Consider the following 5,280-nt stretch of genomic DNA (forward strand, 5'->3'; position numbering starts at 1 on the left):
GACTTTATAGGGGTTATAATAGAAAGTTTAGGTACAGGTAGATAAAAAAAAATATTTTTAGGCTTAATCATACCACAAGCATTCAACCTAAACAAACTTTCCGAGCAAATTTCAAACCACTCATCCCTTGTTACCCCTTTTTCTGTGCAATGATTGAAATTTTTTTTTCTTTCTTTTCAACGATTGAGAAAACTATGCAAAACCAGCTCATTCTTATTTTTTCTTTCTCATAATACACTCCCCCAAACTTTGATTTTTCAAGAGATAACTGTTTGGGAATGTAATCATTTTGCACTTTTTTTTAAAAATTTTTCTCAATCACAAGGAATTTTCTGAATAACACATGATACATACATCCCATTACACATTCACTCACCTCATATAATAGTTTTCATGCTCATGGTAAAGGTCAAAAAGAGTAAATAGTAATCCAATTCACAACTAGTCTCAAAAGAATATGTTAATAAGAAAATAGTTACAAGGCTCAAAAAGGGTTAACTAAGGATAAAATTTAATAGGGATAGCTTGAAAGGCACAACCAGTCCAAAAATTGCCTATATCATTTTTCTAAATGTGCATTGTTTCAAATTTAATCTCAAATAGTAAGCAAACAGGTTCTAGAATTTTTTCAATATTTTTCAATCCACAATCCAAATTCGACATGCATAAAATTCTCAATTATAACATTTGCAATTTATGAGCAATAGATCTCTAATGTCAACAAATCATAGTGAAAAAACAAAGTAATCTAACCAAGCACACAGATTGCTTCAGAAGCACATCAACTTTATCTTTGGATTATATTACATCACAGTCAATCATATTAAAATGGCAATTATCATCAACTTAATTCACACTCTAAAACACAACTCAATACAACTAACTAAAAAAAAAACAAACTGAAAAAAACGCATCAAATAACATAAAACTAAAAATAAATCCCTCCCCCAAACTTAAAATTGAACATTGTCTGCAATGTGAAACCGCATAAAAAAAAATGAGAAAAGAAACTTACCTGAACAGCCACGTCAGTATGGCGGTTGTGGAGGCTGGTACGAAGGTCCCCCAAATGGTTGAGACGGCGGCGGCTGTTGTAGCGCTATAACCACCTAAACTTCAATTTTTTCACAAGTTACAAGTTACAACACAATTTTTCCAAAATAAAATTAAAAACAACTAAAATAAAATCTCTAAAAACATTGTTCCAATAAAAAAAAACAAAAATGAAAACAAATAACATAAAATTAAAAATTAAAAATAAACATAAGAATGCCTCCTAAGAGCGTTGTCTTTAATGTCTTTTAGTCGAACTCTTGTTTTCATTCATATTCAACTTGGATCAAGTCCTCCCCGCACGTCCTTGAGAGTCATAGTGTCATGAGTTGGCCCTTGTTTCTTGTGATTAGAAATTATCGGAACTTTCCCTCACTCATATAACTTTCGAATCCTTTCATTAAAGTATTTTTTTAACCGGTTACACCCCTTTCTCATTCCAGTTTTAACTCTGGAGCTTTTCTTAGAGACTTCCAACTTGTTCCCTTCTTGGTTTACCACTTCAACTCTACAACAAGTTGGAATTTCTATTGCTACAAAAACTTTAAATATAACTTCCTCTTTTTGCACTCGCAGCTTTAACTCGCCTTTTTGTACATCAATAAAAGCCCTACCAGTCGCTAAGAATGGTTGTCCAAGTATTATTGGAATATTTTCATCTTCCTCCATATCTAAAATAATAAAGTCCGCAGGAAAGATGAATTTACCTACTTTTACCAATACCTCCTCAATCACTCCAAGAGGGTGATTAACTGATCTATGTGCCATCTACAAAGATACCATTGTTGGCCAAGCTTCTCCCAAATTCAAATTCTGAAAGATTGATAGAGGCATTAAATTCACACTGGCCCCTAAATCACATAAAGTCTTTGTTTCTACTAAACCCCCTGTAGAACATGGGATATTGAAACTACCAGGATCTTTAAGCTTTGGAGGTAGTTTATTCTGAAGTATTGTGTTGCACTCTTCAGTTAGTGCAACTGTCTCATAATCTTCTAATTTCCTCTTCCTTGACAAAATTTCTTTTATAAACTTCACATAACTTGGCATTTGTTCTAAAGCCTCTGCAAAAGGGATGTTAATGTGTAGCTTTAGAAAGATATCCAAATTTTTATAAAATTGTTTGTCAATATTAGCCTTTCGTAATCGTTGAGGATATGGAATTTTTGGTGGAGGCTCAGTGTATTTTGGCTTCTCTTTCTTTGGAAGGTCTTCAGTAACCTCCTCTTGTGCTGGACTAGTGACATGTCGATCCTCTATCTTCTTGCCCTTGTTTTCTACTGTAAGCCCCTCATACTTAGTCCCACTCCTCAAGGATATTGCATTTACACTGCTCTTTAGGATTTACCTCTGTTGAACTAGGTAAAGCCCCTTGATTACGATCCGCCATTAACTTTGTAAGTTGGCCAACTTGTGTTTCTAAGCTTCGAATAGAGGATCTGGTTTTTGTCATAAATTGGCTCAAGGAATCAGTGAATACCTCTAGTTTAGTCATTTGAGGCGGTGGTTGTTGATGTTGCGGCATTTGTGGCTTTTGAGTATCGTAAAATGGTCTTGGGTTTAGCCCATAAGATGGTCTATGTGGAGGATATTGAGGTGGATTTGGATGATACTGTGGTTGGTGCCCTTGATTATTACTCCATGACAAATTCGAATGGTTTTTATATGCTGGAGTATAATTGTTAGGGTATGGGTTGTTATTCAGTTGCCTTGGGAAATTACCAATGGCTCGAACCTGTTCAAGTGGGATACCATCAACCGAATAAGAACTCGTCGCTGGACATTGCTGAAAATGATGAGGGCCTCCACATGTCTCACAACTGATAGGAGCGGATTGTAGTTGCATCGCTTGATCTGAAATGTTGTTTTGTTGTTGCATTTGTTTCGTTAGCAAAGCAATTTAACCAGTGAGCATAGCAATAGGATCAAATTCTAGAACTCCTACCACCTTCTTATTTTCTCGCTCAAATGGCCAATTATAATTATTCATGACCATCTCCTCTAAAAGCTCGTAAACTTCGTTAGCGCTTTTGCTCATAAATGCTCCACTTGCTGTTGCATCTATAATATTCCTTGTGTTTCCTCTCAGTCCATTGTAGATAGTGTGCACCAACATCCATTTCACTATACCATGATGTGGACATTTTTGTAGCAGCTCTTTAAACCTCTCCCAAGCGTCATATAATGATTCCGCCTCAAATTGACAGAAATTATTTATTTCACCTCTAATCCGTGATGATTTAGCAGGAGGAAAATACTTAGCAAGAAATTTTTGAGCAAGGTCTTCCCAAGTCAGAATGGAATTGGATTGCAGCAAAATCAACCAACTTTTAGCCCTGTCTCTCAATGAAAACGGAAATAGCCTCAAACGGATTGCATCATTAATTACTCCGTTCATTTTGAAAGTATCACATAGCTCCAAAAAGTTGGTAATATGGAGGTTCAGATCCTCATTAGGTAGCCCCCCCCCCCCCCAAACTAAACGCATTTCTGAATCATTTGGATAATCGAAGGCTTGATATAAAAAAATTTCACCTCCACAGTAGGTGGGCGAATACTAGAATGTACCCCTGTAACAGTAGGGAGTACATAGTCCCTCAGGGGTAAGTCTGCCTCAGCTATAGCGTTCCACGCATTACCCTGATTTAGATTGTTATTAGCGACATTATTGACGTTCTGGGCCATCTTTTCAAGTCTTTTTTGTTTTCTTTCTCTTTTGCAGGTCTTCTCAATCTCAGGATCAACAGGTACTAGTATTTTTGAACCCTTACATCGCATAAAAATAGGTCACTTGAAATTGAGAAATTTAAAAGCAACTCGATTTAGAAAACGTTAAATTAAAACCAAAGTAGATTGAAAAACAATTATATTTGATGTTGATTATTAGTCCCCGGCAACGGTGCCAAAAACTTGATCTGTTAAATATTTACGCAAGTATACGTAGTCGTGTCAAGTAATATGTTATCCAAAAAATTAGCAATGATGATGTGGCAAGTGATCCCTGGACACGTGGCTGACACCTGGAAGAGCTCTGCTAGAGTATCGACTAGAGGATGCACTAGAAGCAGTAAGCCGCCCGGTCTTACCTGCGACTAGCCTGGTCGATGGTTTCGCATACAAAGTAACATTACTGTGAAGATCTTTGTAAATCCCGAATTTAACTCATACAATCTCCAGAATATCCGATTATTCAGGGGAGAGTATCTGTAACAATCTTTTGTAATCCCCCTTGAGCCTATAAATAGCAAAAGATAGCTCAAGGAAGGGGACTTTTGGCTTTTGAATTATTTGAGATTAGAGTAATTCTCCTTGGAATATTGTATTGTTCTTCGGAGGTTAGTGAAACTCATTGAGCCCTTGTTCTTTGATCACTCCTTTGATTCCTATATCAATAACAGTCTAAGTGGACGTAGGTTATTACCAGATCCTGGGGCCGAACCACTATAAAAATATCGTGTTCTTATTACTTTTTTGTCATTACGTTCTTCTCAACACATTCATTCATATCAAGCATATTCTGACTCCGTGTCAGTTGACCAAATTCTGGGTCAACATTCTGGTGCTTTCATTGAGAGCTTGATTTATCATTACTGAGAAAACTAATGGCAAAAACTGGAAGGAAAGCTGGACAGGCGGCCGCTGCTGCGCCATCAAATCCACCTCCTCCTCCCCCTGCAAGCGTGGCAGAGGATGAGCCACATTTGGACTTTGAGGAGGAAGAAATGGATGATGCAATGTTGAAGAGTACCCTGGGGACGTTGCAGGAGGAGCTGGCTAGTCTGAAAGCCAGTCAAGAGACTGCTGCCGAAGTTGTGGCGCGGCAGCAGCAGGAGATTGAACGGCAGCGCGCGGAATTAAGCGAAAGGCAGGCGGAGATGGATCGCCGCCAGAGCGAAGCCATGACAGCCCTCGAGGCGGCCTTGCAGCTGGCAAGGAATTAGGCCGCACCAGTTTCGCAGCCTGACCAACCTGTCAATGGGCCACCCCAGAGGGGTCCTAATCCAAGCCCACCGATCCAGCCTTCGAGTCCACAAAGGCCCGAGCAGCCTCAAGCGCCCCATGACGATGTCCCACTGGACCCTGAGGCGCATCCACCATCCCAAGCTGGTCGCGAAAATCCCCCGCAACAGAGGCAGAATAGGGCCGAGCATCAGCCTCGTAGTCCTAGATGCCGTAGGGGCGATGAGCCAAACCTACCGAACAGAGGTCAGTACCCCCTGGTAACAG

General features: G+C 39.0%; 1 non-coding gene across 1 annotated transcript; it reads left to right on the plus strand.

Annotated features, from left to right (window-relative positions):
- The first annotated feature begins 3,179 nt into the window (after nt 1-3,179).
- LOC133803007 (small nucleolar RNA R71) lies at nt 3,180-3,286 on the plus strand. The gene has a single exon (XR_009877744.1). It is a non-coding gene; the product is annotated as a small nucleolar RNA R71 (small nucleolar RNA).
- Nucleotides 3,287-5,280: the final 1,994 nt, after the last annotated feature.

The sequence above is a fragment of the Humulus lupulus genome, chromosome 9, assembly GCF_963169125.1.
Source record: "Humulus lupulus chromosome 9, drHumLupu1.1, whole genome shotgun sequence".
NCBI lineage: Eukaryota > Viridiplantae > Streptophyta > Magnoliopsida > Rosales > Cannabaceae > Humulus > Humulus lupulus.